At 34.2% G+C, this 23,032-nt stretch overlaps 1 long non-coding RNA gene across 3 annotated transcripts; it reads right to left on the bottom strand.

The window, feature by feature from the left end:
- Positions 1-14,086: 14,086 nt before the first annotated feature.
- LOC108664855 lies at positions 14,087-20,839 on the bottom strand. 3 transcript variants are annotated; one of them, XR_001930392.2, is made up of 4 exons: positions 20,660-20,839; positions 19,205-19,258; positions 16,028-16,184; positions 14,087-14,561 (listed from the first exon to the last, which is right to left on the bottom strand). It is a non-coding gene; the product is annotated as an uncharacterized LOC108664855 (long non-coding RNA). The 3 variants fall into 3 exon arrangements; XR_001930391.2 differs by lacking the exon at positions 20,660-20,839 and adding an exon at positions 19,958-20,083; XR_001930393.2 differs by lacking the exon at positions 20,660-20,839 and adding an exon at positions 19,473-19,728.
- Positions 20,840-23,032: the final 2,193 nt, after the last annotated feature.

Genomic DNA, 23,032 nt, shown 5'->3' with positions numbered 1-23,032 from the left:
TTCTACTGATTGAAAAAAAATTAGGAAATGGTGGCTACAAATGTTAATGTTTCTTGCTGGGTGGTCGTGTAGGCGCGTAGAACCAACTACATAACCCCAAATGTATTCATGGCTTAAAAGCTCTGATTTTACCTCTCGTTTTGTACCAAAATTGAGATTCAAATTTCGTGAGAAAAACTTCTTTGCTATGGAATTTAATTAGTAAGGAGTAAATTACTAGGAACAAACAATTCTATTTGAATTTGCTTAAGAAAATGGAATTAAAATATGTAACTTTTTTATTTGAATTTAATTGATTAATTAAGCCCATATAACTTCCCAGTACTTACGTAATTAGTCCGCCAATACCGAAAGTTCACAAAGAAAAAGCGCAGAAAGTCTGCCAAAGCAAAGAGCAGAAAATGTAAATTCATCGTATTCATCGTATCCTCAACAAATTTCGCGATTTTTTTGCTCTTACATTCTTAATATAACTTCCCAGTTATACAGTATACGAGGGACCGAACTCATCTCGTAGAATGGCAAATCTAAAGGTTTCATGGCATTGTATTTATTTGAGTTAAATTTGCAGTCTGAAAGAATTCCGTTCACCTTGAACATGGACGAACCTGAAGGTTGAAAAAATTCTACGACTATACTGGCGATTTTTTCCCAATGTTGCTGCGACTCACCAAACGAGTGATTTACCAGTTTAGAAGATCGTACGAATTTGATAAAGTCTTTTAGACTGTCACCTCAATTTTTTGAATAACAAACATTGTTTGTAATTTACAATTACACAATGGCATTCATATCTATTATATTCAAGTCTCATAAATAAATGAAAAGCAATTTGGATGAGTAAATGCATGCTCACTTGATTGGTTGTTTTTAGGTTGCCTTGGGCTTCTATATATGCCCATTGAAAGACTCATAAACTTCGCTGGACGCTTGTCGCCAATTGGTCAGCAATATTGCACGACGAATCGCCAGAAAATATTCTCACTGCATGTAATAACAATTAGCATTTACAATTGGACACATTTCGTTAGACCAGCTTTAATGGACTTTTCCAATCTCAGACTCCGCTGGTATAGGCCGTTATACTCATTTACCGCTTCTTGAAAATGTTTTTCAGAAATTAATTAATTTAAGACTCAAGGTTAATAAGATGCTGCCGCCTCCATAGGCACAAAAATGCCCAGAATATATTGTCCGGAATATCCCAGATTTAAATGGACACGCAAATAAATATGTATTACGGACACGAGGATTTCATCGCGAAATTTATTGAATTAGTAGGGCTAATTCAGACGATTTCCATTTCGAATTGATCATTCGAAAGACTTTTTGTGCTCGACGTTCATGAATGCTTCCGATCAAAGTTTTAAAATAGAATTGTCTCATCGACAGATTAGTGTGCGATAAACTGAACGGAAAAAATCGACTAAAAGCGCACAAATGCGGGGGAAAATTGAGATATAGAAATAAATTGTAGCGCCACATAATACATTTAATGTAGGATAAAATTGATTCCGCTCCGGTGAATTATCCTTGAGCTGCTAGAATAATTATCCGTAAAAACTGCGTCGTATGTTAGCCACCTTTTGGCCTTTAAGATTGTCGTTGAGATTTAGATTTGGTAAAGTTTCTGTTCATCATATAATTTATATTCATGCCACGCCTCAATTCCTTTCGTCTGCCCTGTTCATATTTTTGCAGCTACAAACGACAGACAAAAATCACAATGGAGAGCTCAAGGGGCAATCTCTAGCTCAAATAAAATGCTTGCCTCATCCGGAACATTGTAGTCTATCAGTTGATCAAACTCATAAGGTAGAGTCAATGCCGTGGTTTTTCATGCATATGAACTCGGATATTACTCGTGCTAAGTGGCTTATTAAAACGGTTGTTCCTGGAGCTCTGCACGAACATGATAAGCGTCCCCTAGCTAATATATGTACTATCACCTTAATTAATTAGGGTGCAGCGGTGACGATGAAATGCTAGTCATTGCGCAACTGAGCAATAATTCGTAATTAGGGACGTCAGAAATAAGTGAACTGAAACTGCATGTAAATGGTAACATAGTGTGAATTTTTAATGGAAAAGTTAAAAAGCGATACCAAAATGTTTTTTTTAGTTAGACGCCCATATTTTTCATCGTTTTCAAATTGAATTAAACAGCACCAACGAACGGCTTGGTATTTGATATGGTGTTATATATTTTTTACCAAGTCAAAAAAAATAAGATATATAGATTAAGCCTCACGCCCTAGAAGTTCAATCGATAAAACTTGTAGACGACAAAGCAGGATCAAAGTCAGCACTCATTTTAGTTGGAAGTTGCTTCCAGGCTTCGACGTGACGCATGGAGAAAAGGATAATTTATTAAAGCTCGGCTTTGATGACACTGGTACACACTGGCGAAACAGTATAATAAGGGCACAAATTATATCATTAATTTAATTTAATTAATTTAATAATTTACCTATGGCACAAATTATATCAATAATTTGTGGAATAGAATCGAATATAATGGCATCGGCTATGAGATAGATAACATAAATATTCGAAGTCCCAACATATTTGATATCTTTTTGAAAGATGTCCGACATTTGAAAGATGTCGGACATTTTTCTGAACAAAAGTGCGGCAACTAATGATATCGAGTGAGATAAGTGAAAAAGGCGGTAATATTAAAAACTCATGTTATCACTCACATCTATCGCGTGGGTGTAAGTACAATTTACGCTCATGGGAGATTGCGAAGAATTTACTTTTTAAATACTGTGTATTCAGGAGAAATTTTTATAACTATTTATATCTTTTCTATATCCATCGTAAATGAAATCTTAAATGCAGTTACAGTAGAAACTGTCGGCATCAAGTATTCACTTTACCTATGTCGTTAAACTGATTTTCTCTCAGTTTAATTCCCATGTAAGATCGGCATTGAGTAAAATCACATGTTAATTTTTTCTACGAATTACATATTCAGTTTTACCAAATTAGAGACGTTTGTCCTGCGATGCATAGATGCAAGTTTGGAAGTAAGCGATGCATAGATCACTATCACTTCCACAACAGACCAGAAGTCATGATTATATCGATGATAGCATGTACAATATTAGGTTTAGTCCTTGGCAATGGAAATGAGTAATTGGATCATTTGAGGACACTACAACTACCGTACCTACACTTCATACAGAACTACACTTCATTCAGTGGGTGTAGACGTAGATTGCAGTAGAAAGTTCAAGCTTTTCTTTTATAATAATTTTACGTTTTTTTGAACACGAAGAAAAAGTAAATCCACTTCTTTTTATTGCCCTTTAAACGTCAAAACATAAGGTAAAAATTCACAAAAATGAAATTGGAAAATAATTGATGCTCTCGGTTAATAGAGAGCAATCGAAGTAGGTTAAGGTATGGTTTATTAAAGAAGTTTGATGAAATATTAGTAGTTTAATGATATTATAGTCATCAATGAACAATATATAAAATTTAATGTTTAAATTATGATTCCCTATATAACTAACAAGGCCTACTTACTAATTAAGCTTAGGTAGAATCCTTAATTTATACCTCGTAACTGAATTTCAAGCGTAAAACTATGTTCATTACATCTATGTGCGAGATCTTTCGTACTGCTCCAAAACAAATGAAATTAATCAATTTATGGGATTCCTCTTGCAGACATTGTCAGCATGGCTATCCGGTTGCCCTCCTGGCAGCGGGAACTGAAACAAAAGCATTTCGTGAGATCGCTGGTGAATAATTTCAGTACAAAATGCTTAAGAAAATGTATAAAATTTAAATCATAAATGTACATGTGTAAAATATAATGTGAACATTTATCCAACCAGTACTTCGTTAGTGCTTAATATATTTAACCTGTCAATGTTATCCTACCTGTATCGTTCAGATGCTGAAATTGATTTACATTGTAAGAATTGGTTTTGAAATTAATTATCAAGATCAAACTTAAACTCATATTGAGAGGCTAAGAGAATAATCCCATTGAATTTTAGTACAAACATTGGCAAATGAAATTCATTTTAATATTGGTTTTAAGTCTTTAGAAAGATCACAGTTATAATTCAACGAGTTGATTAAACAAAGTTTATATTATTTATCATTATCATAACACATATGCAATTATTGCAACAATTTAAAAACATTTAACCTGGCGTTTTGATCCAAGATTTCAGGCATATCGGAAAATTTGATTTGTCATTTAATCGTATCAAGTTCTGCCGTCACTGAATACTGTACAACTACATTCGGCCGGTATTCCTACATTGCATCATAGAACTAACCTTTAATAATGCGTGGTCTTGAATAAATTATTAGTTTATCCTTTTATGAACGTGTTAATAAACTCATAAATTCGATAATTTTGCTCCCCGATGGCTGATAAATGTTAGAACTATATCGTTTCCAATGAATCATCTGTCCAGTCGATGTATAGAAAAAGTTCTATGAAAGCAAGTTATGTGAAGGGGTTAAACTTAAGTTTCGGTGACGCAGTAAATAAGATTATAGTAATTTAAATTAGTAGTTAATTATTAGTAACTGATTTTAATAATTACAACAATTAGATAATTATATATCAAAGTCAGCAGATGGTAATGTTCAATATTTTTCCTAGTCGTTCACGAAGCTAAAATTTATCACTATCATTTACATCTAATGCAGGAACTTCCTATCAATCTTTTCCGCCAAGTTTTCCTTATTGTTGGTAATAATAGTGCGTGCATTAGACTATACTAAATGTAATGTATTTTGAAGTATGTATTCCTTATTGTCGGTAATAATAGTACATGCATTAGATTATAATGCATGTAATGTAGTTACATGCATTATAGTATGTAGCTCGATCGGAATATTTTGTTCTTTTAACCCTAGATTTACTAACGTGTTCTGTATCCCGCCTTGCCTACGATGTACTGGCCGTAGTTGGTGGAGCCTAAGCGCCGCTGTCCTGGGAACTTTCTTTTGGTGGTCACCAGCTGGGGCGCTGCGAGCGTCAGGGTCGCGATCACAGCCACAAATAGGAAGAGTACCTGAAGAAAAAGTAAAAATCAATAAAGTTCTGACTTCAAACTAATTATTTATGTAGGAGTAGTAAATAAAGGATTATCAGAACGCCCCTTCGTTTTAGAAACCAATATAGTATGTAATAGTTGAAGTTTACTGATAAATTGTTTTGCGAAAACAAAAATTGCGAAATTTCGTTTTAGCCAGGATAATTTTACCGGATTTCATTATTAGAATCTATAGGTCAAGTATTAAATCATTGTAGTTGTTACGAATATATTCATTGGTATTTTTTTGCAAAAGAGTTCATTGTCAAAACGGGAACCCGAATACTGCAAGAAAAACCCTGTAAAACGCTTATTTTTATCTATTAAACGATAGCACGCTGCCGTGTCAAAGATTCCTTTTGGGCAAGCGGCGTATTGTACTAAAATTAATGCTCGATACACGGATAAATTAATTTCTTTTCTTCTAAAATTATAAACGTTCCTATGACTTAAAAGCAAGTAGAGCATAAAGCACGTGATTGAATACTGCATTAAGGACAACCCGTTTTTTAATGCCATTATACTCACCAGGAGTAATTTCATGATGCGCTCAAGTTTCAAAGTCGTGCTGATATCTGAAAAATTATATAATAGACTGATTATTTCAGAAATCAATATTATGTAATCCAGATTTATCAATGCTTGCGATATAACGCAATTGAAAGTAATTAATACACATGCTCTTTTATTCAATTGAGATCAAGGAATAAGAATTCTATTTCTATACTGAGATTCATTAATGCATTATTAGTTATTCATAATTACAGCTAGTAAATAGAAGCTCTTATGCGAGAAAATGAGTAGATTTCATTTATAATAAAACAAATTATAAGTATACTAAAATTTCGCATCTCATTATTTTCTGTTAGGCAACGACGATAACAAAATAAAGACCATAAAGGAATTATTTAATTAGGTTCAAATTATTATAAGCCAAAAAGCCTTTCTTTTCAACTCATGAACTGTTCGAATATCATAACGAGTTTTTTAGAGCTAGGCTTTACATAAGCAGAGATTTTTCTATAATTTCGCAGATGCCGTGGAATGAAACAAATAAAAAAAATATATTTTTATTAATTTGAAGAAAGTCATAGTAATAATTCGTGGACGTTGAATAAAGATGAGAGGATACTAAAATTAATAAATAAGTATCAAAGAAATATGTTTTTCATGTGTTCTAAGCAACACTTAAGGTAAATTGGGACGTTTGCGTGGTTTACCTTCTTTTGCCCGGCTTCCATTTTGAAATTTGCTATTCACGCATTGCATAAAATTTACAATATATAGTCGAATTTAACATCGAAACGACTTTATTGAAAAATAAACAAAAAATACTAGTAAACTCGGCAGAAATAAGGCCTTACCACAGAAATCTAGCATTTCATTTTGTAGCTCGTGAAACATTCTGGTCAAAGTTTAACGTCAGATTTTACTAACAAAGTGCTATAATGGTATCTGTTACAGCAACAATAGATTTTTCTTATCGGGTGCAGGATAACATGATGGAATAAGGCAATTGTCGCAGCTCCATCAATATGGCTCATGATTTTCTATTGAGCTCAACATGTCGATGACAAGTCTAAACCAAGAGGGGCGCGAGTACTGTTGGCTGACCCTTGCTTTCGGCAATTGAGTTCAAATTCGAACTATAATCCGGTATCACACGGCGCCCTAAGTCTGATACCAAATAGCATAGGCTTTGCTCTAGCAAGTTTCTAAAATAAACTCCTGCCATTATATTTCACTATCGTCTAGATAAAGCCGTATATTGAAGCCAAGTTTAGAGATACTATATTTTGCACCATTAATGCATGATATAGATCTTTTAATGAGCTTTATTCCCAAATCTTCGTCACTTGAATAACAGTAATGCTGCTCGTCCACGAATGAATGATAACGAGTGAATATCAATATGCCCATGAATTCATACGATTTCTGGATCGACGAATAAAAAAACAATTGGTTATTGTCTTGAACTGCGTAAAGATTGTTCTCCTCCACTATGTGATCAAAACCAGTTTTGCAGCCAGATATTTCTGTGATTTTTGAGTTTTCGTCGCTGATTCAATCTCTTGTACACATTATAGCCCGTGTTTCTGTGAATTAACAATTTATTTTAAAAAGCGTGAAAAAAAACTTCTAACCAGCTTTGCCGCTCCAGCTAGCTCAACACTTATGGTGATATAATATTTCTGAAACATTACATCGTTTTTTTTCAACAAGATAAAGGTTAATAGTCTACCATAAGCATAGAGCGCAATAAAACTTAATATATCTTTTAGAAACTCTTTTATCTGTCATTAAGCTGGCGAAGGGTTGAAATTGGACTTGGTAGGTTACCACTTACTTACTTAACAACTAAAAATTTGCCTCTAATAAATCGAGAACTCTTTGGCCGTGCTAGCTAACACTCGATCGTTCTCTGTTGAAGTGACGGTATAGACTTCACTTTCTCGCTTCTTATATGCCAAAGAACCGGTTCTACGCAGCAGCAGCTGAGGTTACGGAACCGAGTTGTAGCTTCCAAAATTTTGGGTCACTTCATTTTATATGTTTTCTATTTTGCACCAGCGACATTTGTTCGCTAAATTCTGCGACAAAAAAGCAGCTGTCGCACGACGCCCTGAACATATGACCAAGAAAGCAACGCTATTGGATGCTGCTATCAACATTCGAGAAGCAACCAAATTAATTGTTTATTCAAAGAAAGAACCTAATTGAGGCAGAAATTTTTTAAAGTGGAGTCAAAATATTAAATGGAAAGTTTGAAAATTTGTTTTATTAAAAAGCTTTATGAATACCTACAAATCGTTTTAAAAATTTCCTTTCCTAAATATGTAAATAACAAATTTCTTTCGATGGAGCCGTCTGGGAAACCAACTTGACATAGACTGCTATTGTAATGCCATTTTCAGAACCGGTATGTTAATTGAATATCGTACTGGCAATGAATGTTGATTAATCTGTTCAAAATAACTCAAAGTTGGAGAACACGCAGAACAGAAATGTTAATGCACCAATTTATAATTTTCTTTCATTTGTATGAAGAGTATTTGAACCGTTTTTTAACATCTGACGAAACTTTAGTCATTATAATTAACATAAATTAAATTTTTGACTTGAGAATTCATTCAGGACTCGCCATACTTCCGACGCCTCTCATTCCTTAATTTTGATTCCAGGAGTATATAGCTATTTGATAAAGCACCAAAGTATCCATAGTAAGCGCCCAATAAAACACATTTAGTTACATTTTCAAGACTTCTTGATAACTTTTACTATACGAATTCATCATAAATTCAATGCGTCTTAATGCTTCCAGTTAAATCGAGTCAGAGGTTAGCCAAGTATTACGAATGAAGTATAAAATGCATTTTGTTCTAATGCCTGCGTAAAATTTACCGCGTAATTAACTATCTACAAAGTTTTTAGGAATTTTGTTTAACTTTCAACATCAATTAGGGACAACAGGCCGACCTACTTTAAAAATGGTGCCCTCGTTGGACCGATGTTTTGAATAGTGCCGTTCCTTGCAGCAATTGCACCTGCTATATATGCTCCACTTCATTTTTAAGACGTCGGCTTAAACTAGGTTTAAGCCGACGTCGGCTATATATAGGATTTATCTCGGAGAAATATTTCCGGGGGACTTACAGGCATCAATTAAAAGGCAGCTGTGCGTGTTTACAGGCGTCTCTCAATTGCACGGATTATCGTTTGGAGATGCAATGAAATTAAATCATGCTCGCGGGTAATGCTTGCTACATGTCATTTTTGAATGTTTAATACACCAAATAGGTAGATTCTCATCCGCCAAGACCAAAATGACACGTGCGCGAAACACAGCTGCATAATTGTCACAAACAACCACTCTGCATGAAGGCAGCCAACACCACGCGATTCTTTACTGGGAATTTACAAATTTCTGTGACATAAAAAAGTCGGTTGCTCCCTGGTTTATTTTCTGCAGGGGTAAACACCATCTGACAAAGAGCTGTCACTGCATATTTTGGGTCGGTGAAAGTTGTGCTTGGGGCAAAAGTCTTGTAACTTCATTGCATGGTGAGAGCTCTGGCACGTCAGCCGAACTGAGATGCTCTACACACAACTTGGCCTCAATACTGCAATATTGAAAGACGTTGTATTACTGTCTTTGTTTTAGCGACAGGTTTTACTTCAAGCTACTGTCAATGTAATCACTCATTCAGCCTACCATGCTCCTTTGATTGGCCTTCATTCTCTAAATTTAAGACAGTTATTAACACTGTAAGCTAACAGAAACTATGTATATTTTCAGGCAGCGCTATACTGAGGCCTGATTTTTTAAACGTATTTCACAATAAAATGCCGTGTCTACAGTGATGCAATCATCATCATGTGCATATAGGATTTTTTTTTAGAAAAACATTTGCCAAAACATATTAACTTCATCTTACAAGCATGCAGTAATGATGATTAAGTTACGTAAATGAGCTGCTGCTTAGATTGTTCTGCCTAAAATGTAATGTTAAAAATGAAAATCTATAAAGAAAATTCTAGTTCAGAAACTCACCATCAAACCAAAAATCTTAAAAAATCTTCAAAACTGCTATCCAGGTGGCAGAAGCAGACGGTTGTATCGAAACTAAAATAAAAAGCTTCCTTCACCTATGTCGAGATATAATTTTGGTCTCAACCAGGTGTATCGAACGAAAAATCTGAAAGTGGAGCCCACTTCACTTATTATGTTCTTTGAATGGCTTTCTGTACTCATTTTTTTGCCCATTGCTTGGTAGATACTTTTGAAATTATGAATGAAAGTTTCAAGCACTCAAAATTTGCAGTTGCCGTCCCTCTATTCTCTCCATCAACCACACTTCATGGTACAAACAGAATTTCGCCTTTTTAAAATCTGTGTGTTAAATTTTCATTAACATCGTCAATGGCTATAATTTGAATAATATCCCAGGATATCTAGAATCCAAGAAGCGAAATAAAGGAAAAAATCTTGCGTCAAATTTAATGTGTTCTGATTAAAAACATCTGATTAATGTCACCCCAATGAATTGTTTGGTATTTAATTCGCGTATGTTTGTAAGCTACCATCACCATAATGATCCTAAAATTTCTTACAAAATTCTACCTATTAACTTTGAAGCAACACTATTCTAATTAATTGCATCTTCAATGGTTTTGTCTCAAGGTATGATGATAATATCAATGTAATATTTCATATCCCCTAGGAAATCATAGCATAGATTCATCTCAGTTTTCATGAACAGCAATGGACAGCATTTAGTTTTTTGGGACGAGTACTTGAAGCAGACTAGCAACACTGCGGAAGGCTTGCTATAACTGATCGAGAACCTGTTCTGCGTCGTCGCGCTGAGAGCTGATGCTGGTGACGCCTGGGCTGGTGCGAGATGTACTTTTTGTGTGGAATGATAAGGCTTTGATCTTATTTTCGGTAAAATATTTCAAAGTATATCAAATCTCATTTTGTTAGTTAACCCTGCGTGCCACAAAATATTCCCAAATGGACACTCTTTCTCAGGAAAGTGTAAACAAACATATACACACAAATGAAATAATATTTCGATTATATAAAATTTGAATTGTCTCAAAATAAAGTTAGGGCCTTTCTATTTTGAATTTTACGTGAAATGTGAACATAATAGTGCGTAGAAAATATGTCGAAATTTTAGTGAAATTTTCTGAAATCGAAGGGTGGATAGTAAATGTATCAACTTTTGAATAGGGATGCGAAAAAATGACCTTTAATCACGTCTGCTTCTTGGCATCGACGTTTTCTTTTTTTTATGCTGCAGTTTTTGTCATAACTTTTATATTGATGCTTTGTGAGTCTGTTTCAAACTGGTTCAAGTGCCAAAGCTCAATCAAGGTTTCAGTTAGGGACTCCAGCAACAGTCAAGAGTTTACTCCAAGCTGCATGTGGACATGCATTTAGGCTTACAAGGATTCGTTGTCAAGTCTTCTAGATAATGTCTGAAAAACACATGCTACCATCGATGAAGTTACCAAGTTTGGTAAAGAATTCAGGCATTAAAGCCTTTCGGTTTTAATCATAAAATTAAATTGCCATTGTTGAATTCGTCCTGTAACCGCTGAAATCCATTATGCAGCCTATGGTTATATAGTTTCGAACCATCCTAACGATGGTATTCACGTTTCTGAATAAAGCGTAATCCATACAAGGGCATGGCCAATGAAACTTGGGAAACGGAACACAGAAAATGCAATTCCAGTCTGTATTAAACAGAACAATAGGTTCGACCACAGGAATCGCAAGTCTGAAATTAATTTGCATGTAGGTCTGCAAAAGTTTAAAATACACAATTACTTATAGAAATAACTTTCCTAATATACACAAGTACGTATGGTACAAATTAAGGTCAGACAACGAAGTTCAATAATAACATATATATGTCCAGCGACGGGACCCTGTCCAGATCAAAATGACACACGGTGATAGAGCGATAATGAAAACTAGCTACACGAGATGTGTAAAAGCTGCGGCTACACCTTCGAAGAGTATATTTGACAGCATAGTTTTGCGCGTGACAAGAGATTAGTAGATAGTAAATTTCATGAATTTCCAGTTATCATAATGTTAATTATATTCTATAGCTATTCTATTTGCTTGAAAATTTTCCGTTTAAAAATTTGGTTTGCTGGCCTGCAGGTCGGATTGGTGGGACCTACCCTGAAAATTCGAGTGGTCTAAGCAGCTTATTTTTGAGTCCTTAATAATATACCTCAGTATAGCACTGCCTCAAAATATAGTTTTCATTAAATCAGATTTCAGATTCCCCCAGGTAACACGTACCTAGAGTATGTTTAGGATCACCAACCCAAAGCCATGCTGTAAGCACCACCTATTGACGGCCACCAAGCTCCGCCCATCAGTGAAACGGAGAAATGAACAGCTGAGCTTCCAGAGTGTCGAGCCCACGGCTGGCAGTTCTCATTTCGGTGCCGCTATCATTGCGCTACAATGGTTCAAATTATTTAACGATTAATTACTTTCAATAATTAAGATGCGCACATGCGTACATTATCTTTCGCATTCGCGATAGATAACAATCTTTCGAGATTGTATCGCGATTATATATTATATAGATGCAGTGTATTTCAAACCCTATAGTTTCATAGACTGTTTGACGAGATGACCTCGAGATGAAGAAAATAAAATAGCAAAAAGTCAATGGCCAGACACAAAAGCGACGACAGTGAAATTTTAAATCGTATTGATTTTTCTCGAATAGCTGAGAGCTCTAAAATTAGGCAAGAACCTGTTACGAATGTTGTGTAATATATATGATCCTACTATAGATTAGATAGTCGAGTAAAAATCAAGATGTGGAGAATGGAGAAAATTCCTCCCTGTAAGTACATTTAAATCGAATTCCACCACATATATTACACAGTTAATTAAATTTGCTGATACCAGTAATTGAATACTCCAATTAACACGAAAAATTCTAGTTCGCAATCAATCGTTACGTAACGCTGGCCCTTACATTTCGAAGCTTTATGTTCCAAACTGAGCCGCAGAACTAACTTTCAGGTAATGAAATAAAAAAATACCATGCGTAGTATGATGTAATATGGTAAATACTTAATATTTAAAAATACTCTAAATTGGATTTTGCATCATAATCTGTAATTGTTTAGTATACCAAGTCCTATGCCGTTTCAGATCTAAATGTAGGGCGATTACGCACTCTTGACCCAGCCTACATACATATATATTGATTTGAAAGTAATCATTTTTTTCATTGCAACATTTGATTCAATTTTTCTCAAAGGATTCCACGAATCAGCCCAAGACAGTTTATGTGCGTCAATAGGGAGTTATTCTCAATGCTTGGCGTAGATAAAATAATTTGTCTTAACTTTGTAACTTGTATGAAGAAAGGATTCTGGGCAATATTTTTCAGACCTCGTTCATTTTTGCTTCCACTTTATTTCTACACGTTGTTTGCAATCACCCTAGCGCTGCAGACTAGACTGCGAATCTGTGCCATTCGTCGTGTATGTGATGCCACGACTCATGCATGTGATTTCTGTACTCAATTCGGCGTATGTGATAATGTATGTCGAGCGCCTTAAAAATATAGTGTTGCCTTCTGATGGTGAATTATTGATTTGCATTTATGATTATGACGTAGATTTTTTCATGAATTTTCATCAATCAATCAAGTAGCTAATGTGAACTGTGATTGCATAATGGCTGTTTAATTAACGTTTACTCGTTGTTATGTACAAATAAGATAGCAATGTTTACCATTAGATTTTCAACATTCTTATATGCTGCCGCTTTCTCTCATACTTTTTTCTAGACTATCATTTCATCTTAAATTTCCCTCTTTATTAACAACTTCAGAAATTTATTAATATTCACTAATATTATTAATTCTCAAGGAAATCTCAATAAATAATTTTATCCCAAAATGAAGCGGTTCAATTTTCTTCTACATATTGCATCATGAGTGTAAGCTCAGTACGGCTCACTCTAAAAATATTCCGCTTGTGTGGATCTTGTGCAAGGCATCTCCACTCACAACAGCCAATTTTTCTTTTCATATACCAAGAAATTGACCCTCAAGACTATCAAGCAGCTCTAATATGCGTTTTATCAAGAGAACCTGTCGCAATAATAAAAAAGCAAGTGAGACTGATTCATTTAAAAATGTTCTACTGCAGACGAACCATCTCGTATGTGTTTCCTATAGCATTTTCAATTTAACAAGAAGTTTTGTGTTGTGCAGATTCTGCTAATAATCTCACTATTCGAATCTATACGATTCCTCATATTTTGAATACTTCTAATTTAATTCATTGATACGATTATCCATGTAGACTACGTAGGTAATGCTCAAGACTCTTCAATTAAGAAATCCAATTAGACGTTTTCTCAAACGATGATTCTCGACCTATTCGAATTGAATTCATATTTTATCAATCAATATATTTTCTAAACTTTTTCATTAGGATTAAAAGGAAAAAAGCACGAAAACGCTGCAAAAAAAATGTATAATCAGAGGATTTGTCTAATAGAATTATTTGCGTTGATGAAATTCATTATAACAAAAGTCAACAAAATAACTAAGTTATTATGTTCACAATCTCCAAATGTTATAAAAATAAAGAAATTCGAATTATTAGAAGTATAGATGATTATTAAAAATCAAGGTTCTTGAGCAAGTTTCAAGCCTTACAGTTATCCAATGCCTATTTTAATTAAATTGATTCTTAATTTTATATTATAAGGCATTCCTTTTTACATAAATATTTGTACTTATCATGGATTCTCAATGCTAATATACTACCTTGAGTTTTTGTTTAGGCAAAGCGATTTATTGAACTTCTACGCGAACTTACACAGCATATCTTTCTCTAAATAATTAATAAATATAATTTAATTGGTTAGTTCCTTATCGTTCACCACGAGCTTGCTCCATTATAACCTTGCTCAGCCATTTCGCCTGGCTGCAAAAAATATATATGCATTTAATATTTATTTTAATTTAAATGAATAAATATAAAAGCGAACGAAGAAAATTTTGAGAAAAAAGCCTGGCAGAGATTTTTGGGAAAAAAAACTGGCAAATTTTGAGAAAAGCCTTTGTGATTTGAAATTAAGGAGCTCCAGCGTGGTCTGAGAGTTCTAAGTGTGAAACAAATTCAAGGTTTCTAAATAAAACCAATGAGAGATGTTCTTCAAGACAGTCTCTGCCATAGTTTAATTATATAAAGTTGGCCCACACTCTGAGAAATTTTGACACCGTTCTGCGCCTCTTCTCTGTGACGTCACACTTATCAGAAAAAGTAAAAAATTGGGGTGATTCTTGTCAAACACGTATTAAGAGTGTCTGTTTTGAAGTAATTGAAAAAGTATACCTCTCAAATTCACTAACCTTTCACTCGGTTAGTCGTTTTCTTTTCAATTTATTTGATTAAGCGCACGAAATAATTGTATATGACACCGGCAATTTGTTAAACAAGATAAGTTGATATTGTGAACACCAGAGGATTCAATGAGGATAATTTTTTATGAAGTTAGTTCAAAGAAGCAACATTAGTAATAGAGTTCACGAGCAATATTACATTTTAAGTCATACGTGACGTTACAGGCAGAACAATACACGACATCCGCAAGGCGTGGGTCAACCCATGGCTGAACTAGTATAAGGTTGACCCATGAGATGCCCTTTTGCGGATGTAGTTTGTTGTTCGCACGTGACGTCAACGATCTCAGTGACGTCACGGGCATTAACCATTCACCGAAATGCGATCAAACCAGTCAATCAATTCGTTATTAGAATGACGGGATTGTTTACGTTTCTTGATCTCAGTGACGTCAAATTTGAATCGAAAATCAAATGAGAACTTCATATTTTATCTAAAAATTAGTGTGAACGTGTCTTTCTATTACTAGAATACATATGCCATAATTAAACAAAAATTTGAATATGTAAATCAGAATTAATTTGAAAACTAAATTCACATCGCAGATAAAAACATAAATTGACAAAATAAAAACAAATACACATAAGGAGACAGGCCTATCTATTTACAATTTCAAGGGGATAGGAGCTGAAGGCTGCATTTAAACCAGGTTTCTTTCGGATTCCAGCTCTATCGTCAGTTCAAAAGTTCAAAACCTATAAGAAAATCAGAATCAAAATCAGAGCTGGACTCCGATACGTTAATCCCTGTATATTTTTAAACAGAAACCTGGTTTAAATGCAGCTTTCAGCTCCTATCCCCTTGAAATTGTAAATAGATAGGCCTGTCTCCTTATGTGTATTTGCTTTTATTTTGTCAATTTATCTTTGAATATGTAAGATTACATAAACTTTTCTAATAGCTTTTTCAAAGATATTGTATCACATGAATTTTCATAACAACAACTAAAAAAATTCAATGATTGTTTGACAATACTACATTTTTACCTTGAACCACATTTTTGTAGCCATTTTTGCCGAATGTGTGCAACTTGTAGCGCGTGGCACCCAGACGTCGCTGTCCTGGGAACTTGCGTTGCGTGGTGACGAGCTGAGGAGCTGCCGAACATATGGCCAGCACCGTCACCATCAGCACCTTCAGCACCTGCAGCACACCAACACGTTAATGGTGTATGCATTGTATTTCACTGAATCTGGCGTAATCAGCTTAGAGATAATTTCAGAAGCTTTAAGAGTACATTTTAATACAGAGAATTCGTTCAATCAAATACCGTAGTCAAACAGTAAAGTAGTTGTTCGACAAGAGCGTTTTTCCTGGCGCGTTACGTTCATGTGACACGCTCAGCTTACCTCCCACATCAGATCCGGGAAACATCTGAGGTGAGGCTTCTTTATGGCTGAACTAGTATAAGGTTGACCCATGAGATGCTCAATTTTGCGGATGTAGTTTGTTGTTCGCTTGTGACGTCACCGATCTCAGTGACGTCACAGGCATTAACCAATCACCAAAATGCGATCAAATCTGTCAACCAATCCGTCATGAGAATGACGGGTTTGTTTACGTTTCTCGATCTCAGTGACGTAACAAGAAAGTTGAACTGAAAGACGGAAATCCTCGTGGGTCAACCTTATATAGTTCAACCAAGTAGGGTAACGTGGGGCAGCGCGCCCCCCACTTTTTTTAAACTAAATTTTTGATGAAGTTTTAATTGATACGAGGTGGTTCTTTGTTTTGTTTAAATGGTCATAAATACGCATAACTAGAAACTAAACCTGCTGCCTTGAGGCGGCAAATAAAAAAATCATGCAATATGAAGTGTTATTTGTAATTCAAAAAGCTAGTCATAGTTTGAAAAGGTCATTGAGACAAATCTAATGATGTATAACACAAGACTTCACCATGGGCGCTTTGCCCCGTGACACGCGTGGGCCCGTTGCCCCCACTAGGTATCATTTCAATTTATGTCGTGTCAACATTTTATTTTAAAAGCTAATAGTCGAAACTTGGTCTCAAAATTATCCCTATAAATATTACTTTGAAAAAATAATTCAAAGTAATTTCAAAATCTTCATCTATAGTAATGGAAAAAAACTTTATTTAGCGGCAAAAAAATTTTTATCTGGACTAAAACAGTTATTCGCAAAGAACTTATTAACGCAAACATTTAGCAAAACGTAAATCCGTACACTTCATCCCAGTGAAACTGTCGACCGGCGGTAGAGAACACGGACCAATATCTGCCATACTTAGCGAGAAACCCGCTATGGGCCCGTGACCCGCAGTGGGCTCGCTGCCCCATGTTACCCTACTGGACTTGTTTCACTGGCCAACATTGTCCCAGCCAGTTATTCAAGACTGGGTGATCCTTGAGGACGCGACCGTAAAAACTCGTATTCCACCGATTTTTATTATAATGTTAATTATATTATATAGCTATTCTATTTGTTTGCAAATTTTCCGTTTCAAAATTCGGTTAATTGTTGGCCTGCGGGTCGGATTGGTGGGACCTACCTTAAAAGTTCGAGTGGTCTAAGCAGCTTATTTTTAAGACCTTAATAAACGATACGTATTGAAGGAATATCATTCTTGTCACGACGATGTGTTTTTTATTCTCCATATTAAGTTATTTCGTAATCAGACGGAAAACTCAGCTGATTGGCAGAAATTCTTTTAGTGAATATGCAATTAATATAGGTTATTTGTATGGTTCTTTCAGATGTATAAAATAATCAGTAATTGTAATATATTGCTGGGAAACAATCAAAGTATTGTTATAAATGCATATTGAGTACATATTGGCCCCGGTAATTCAATTTATCGATCTATTCAACTAATTGTAAAACGCTTTAATTGTCATTCTATACGGTATGAAATTGAAATGAATCAATTGTCTAGATTTATCTATAAATTCACGTTCATATTAAGTAAACTGGAAAGAATTTTACGGAAAAATAATTGATAAATTTTTAATTAGCGAGCTATTCACTGTTCGTGGTAAAACGCTAATGTTACAATCAGGAAATAGCTGGATAGTCGGATGTACGTCGTGAATAATTATACTGCTTGAATATTTCCTATTGAAAATTAATAAAACATGGGCAAAGAACGATATTTTAAATTATTGTAGGAGTAAAACAGTTGCAAAATTAAAATCGAAATCACAAACAAAAAGATAAATATATTAATTCACTAAAAATTAAATTTGCTAATGCTCTGAAATGTTGCTCGGCAATATACAGTATCTTTGAATATTTTCAGTAAAGGAACTGAATGGATGTACATGATATTGCAGTTTCATTTTGATGGCTTCAAACTTTTGTCGAAAGATGATGTATTCACTATAAATCATGTATGAATGATGTACTTCAAGATAAAAATTTGTAGCCTCGTTGTGTATGAAGAATTAAACCAGCAGAATAATACGAGTAGGCCCTACTGGACAGACAGTTCTTCATAAGGAATGTAGCTGCGAAATTTTCTGCAATCAGATTTTTTACGTTTGTTTCTCGCAAGAAAATTGTTCTTCAAAAAATGCTGTCTGGAATGATCCATTCAACAACTAACTGAGTTGCAAGTTTCGAAGGCGAAAAAATGGTCATAGAGGGTTATTTAAGTAAATTTTATTACTTTCATGATTTTCAAGTTGACACCAGCATGAAAAATGTTGAGATAAGATGCCAAAAAAGACATTGTGGAATCTTTAGTAGAAATTACCATTCGTACCTAGAATTTCGCTCACCTGATGTTTCCAAAAAATGAAACGGAGCCAAAAATTAAAAATTTTAATTTTGATGAACTGGAATGAAGAATATTTTTCGTTTTTGCATGTGATTCTAGCCAATCATTTTGTACCGATTGCAATTGAGTAAATTGAAGCACAGTAGCAATCATTTTACCATTCACAATTTATAGACTTCCGCCTAAATGATATTTAATCGTGGTCTATGCTTAACCTTGACATTAGTTTTTGGAGTCTTTTTAATATAGGCGGAAGTATTTTTTGCTGGTGATGAAGATTGTTCATTGGTGTCGAATTTCGAATAATGACTGAAAACACATAGAGAAATGATGAATTTTTGATGATTTTAATTGAATCTGCAAGGCTGGAAAATACATCTGCACCGTATGAATAATATAACATTACAATTTTTTACGTTACTCACCAGAAAGAATTTCATGACGACCTGCTTAGTAGTTCAAGAAAAGAAGTTGAAAACCTGAAAACAAAAGAGAAAGAATTAGTTGTCTTGCTCCAGTTGAATGATATGTGCAGTTTATGGATTAGGTAAAATAACGCTAAGAATAGCGTGATGAATATTCATGACACTATATATGCTCCATTAAAATCTGAAGTCTGAAGGAAACATTTTATCGTTAGCAGGACATTTAGTTTTTTCTCTGTACTCGAAAATTTTTGAATAAATATTTTACCTATCATATTATTCAGGAACTAAAACTCTAAACGGCGTAAAAACATATATGAGCCTCAAAATTTTTGAAACTTGATGCTTGAATGAGAGATTTAGTCCTACTGTTGTTTTTAACCGATATTTTATTATGGAAGTTAGCTAAATGCCTGATTAAGTTGAATCTGAAAAACAATAAGTACCATTCACTAGGCAATTTGTTTGAAAATAATTTATTCTAATTTCTTCATAGCTTCGTTTCAAGAAACGTGATTCCACATGCAACAATTGTATTCACTATATGTTGCTCACGTTTATTGAAAATATGAAAAACTATATGTACGAGGTGAAGCGATAAATTTCTTCAGTAATTCGATGACGTGCATTTATGAACAAAATTACTTTAAATATTCGAAAGGAAATTGAATATTCTAGAGTATGTTTGGCCGTTGAAGAAGAAATCACGTGTGCATTGTTGAAAAAAATGAAATTTTTGGGGTGAGATCATACCTGGGATTTTTTTAATTAGGGAATGTTGAATCTCAACTTTGCTGCAAGTGTCTTTGTTAATTCAAAATTTAGACCAGTGAAAATTTTAAAAATAATTTCAGCTTCAAGTTGTGGCCTGTCAACACCATAGATTAGATGTACGGTGATATAGATTCCGATACTGTGTCTGTCAGTGCTTTTCTATATCCTCACATGGCATCGTGGATACCATCGACTTGATCTAGTTCTTCTTAATATCTCCATATTTTATTCTTATCGTAATATTTTTAATGGAAATTATTCTTATCGTATGAATGTTTCCATGCTTGTGATGTGGAGTGTTATCAAAACCGTCGGCTATTATGGGTGCCGCTCCACATATTATTATTGAATAATAATAATTAAATAATCGGAAATTATGATTATTGTTCATTTTAATATGCGAACCCAATAACCTTCATTGGTGAATTTTAAGAAGCCATAAACGAAGTTGTTTTCGAAGCACACATATATTTGTTCGTGTGGTACCCATTTTCAATATTAGTAATGATTCACGACCACCATACGCTTAATATTTCAAACAAATTCTCTACAAATACACTTATCTCAGACAGATGAGAAATTTATCGAGGTAGAGTTTTGAAACGGAAGTTTCCAGTTCAGATGAGAAAAAGAGATTAAAAGTTTTGCTAAGCTCGAGACTGATCAATGACGAATTCTCACATGCCCTGAATGCAGCGCGCTGGACTAGATACCGGAATTAAAAGGAACGTGGACATGTTTCATAGAGTAATCTTTATACTAATAATCACATATTCAATAATAATCTGATGAAAATATGAATACAGCACCAAAACACAATTGAGAGAAAGTCACAATGCACGAGCTCAAACTCACACGAGCTCTGAGCTGAGTGTGATGGTCGCTCGAATTTGGCCTTGACTTATATACTCTCTGTCTGTCTGCATGTAACTCAATGGGAGAGCGGCGTACGAAGCAAGCCAATAGCAATGGTTCCGTTCGGTATCCTCCTACATGTTCTTGATTATAATCATATATATCTTTATAAGTCAGTGATTAGTTAGAGGCAGCAAACAATCCAAGTCAACGCTAATCACAACCTGATATTATACGTGCATTTAAAGGCAATTTATTATCACAGCTAGTGAATGTTGGGATCCAGTGCAATTGTCTTCTCTTAATTGTAGCGTAAGCTCCTTTTTGGCGACACATAGAAATTTAGTAGTGGGATGACGGGCGACATTCGACACTGAAAGTTCTTAATGTTATTTAATGTAGTAGATCAAATCATTTTTGTTTCGATTGGTTAACATCTTTCGACATGGACATATGGCTCCATGTTTTCGAAGTTTTTGACTTCCTTCAAAATCAGTGTGGAATCAGTCTCATTTCTTTAAATACAGGAATAAATTGATATATTATATTTAGAGCCTAAAAATGTTAACAGATGGGCCTATATTTCGAAGAAAACATTTATATATATCTTTGAACAAATTACAACCGTGCTCTTGGATAATTTGTCGTGGAGCCTATGTACGCATGAAGACAGTGAGAACTTGCTGCTCTATGTCGGATCGTTGTGACGTTTGGCACACGCAGTGATTTAAAGTAATAATCAATTCCCATTAAAGGAGTTGACAATTCAAAGTTATATTTAAAATCAATTGCCTAATGAATTAAAAATGTATTTACACAAAAAATTCACGTATATTCGTCGTTGTGGTTATACGTGTTCAGCACAATAATTGTAAATGTCTCCGTACGCCCTGAGATAGGTAGGATTCATCGAGTAGATAAGGGATTCACAAATTTTTTGAAAGCTTTATCATATAATGTCATATTATCAATCTAAATAGTTTCAAAATTAGTAATAAACCTCCTATAACTAACTTTATTCTATGACACCAAGGCGGAAGTTACTCGTTTGAACTTTTATGACAGGAAGTAATATTAGTTGTCTACATTTGAAAAACATGTTATTGGGATACCATTGAAAAAGCCATAGTGTTATTTTAAGTCATCTCAAGTATAAAACTAATATGTTACAAATGAATAATTTTTGGCATCGAACCAATAAATCAATGGCATGATACTTTAGGCATTGAACCATTACATTATATAATTATCAGTTATCATGAGCATTGAAGCAACGGACCTGAGAAGGGTAAAACTTGTATTCATAAAAATCTGAATGTTAGTGAAATTCTAAATTTACAATTACATTATTCTTGACTATATGTGTGTGAGATATAAAATTCAAGTGCAAATACAGTTAAGATTTTTCTAATGATTCTCAATGTTTATATACCGTAAAAACTTTCATGCACTTAACACTCTCTCATTTCCAGCCTAAATTCAAGAGTAAGATATTGAATTTATTAATCTTCGCTACTAATATCATTTACCAAAGAAACTTCCTGTTGATGATCGATTAAATTTGTTAGGAATCGATAAGAAATGCAAGGATAGAACTTTGTATATCTAAGTCTAACTTTTGTATATCTAAGGCTAACTCAATCCTAATCAATTTCTCAAAATTACATTCATGCTCATAAATGCATGGAAGTGATATAATGCTATTTTCATTTTTTTAGAGGTTCTTATGTTGTTACCCAATTAACGTACATGTGCATTGTAACTATAGTCAAGAACATAAGAAGACTCGATGCTCGCATCAAACTAGTAAAGGTGATAGTGAGTAGCGCGATGAATTTTTAATTTTTATGTTTCTGTCAGCATTTGATTCGTAACCAAAATTCTTCATAACACGTATTATAGTAAAATTTTAATCTGACAAAAATAATTATTAGACAGACAAGTTTTTAAAGGTAATATGTTCTCTATTGTCGCGTACGCGCGGGCCAGAGCGTGGTCGAGGCAGTTACTTATATAGTACGTCGCGAGCACGAGAGTTGTTTTGTGTCTTAATGCGCTCTTCCTTCATTCCTGTGACCTTTGATTCATAACCTAGGCATAAATTTACTATAGCATATAATAAAAATTACCATAAATTTCACTATAGCAGGTGAATTTTTTTCATTGGTGAACGATATTGACTGTTGAATTCACTTACAA

Source organism: Hyalella azteca, unplaced genomic scaffold (genome assembly GCF_000764305.2).
Source record: "Hyalella azteca isolate HAZT.00-mixed unplaced genomic scaffold, Hazt_2.0.2 contig17497, whole genome shotgun sequence".
NCBI lineage: Eukaryota > Metazoa > Arthropoda > Malacostraca > Amphipoda > Hyalellidae > Hyalella > Hyalella azteca.
This window is presented reverse-complemented; position numbering and strand designations above follow the sequence as displayed.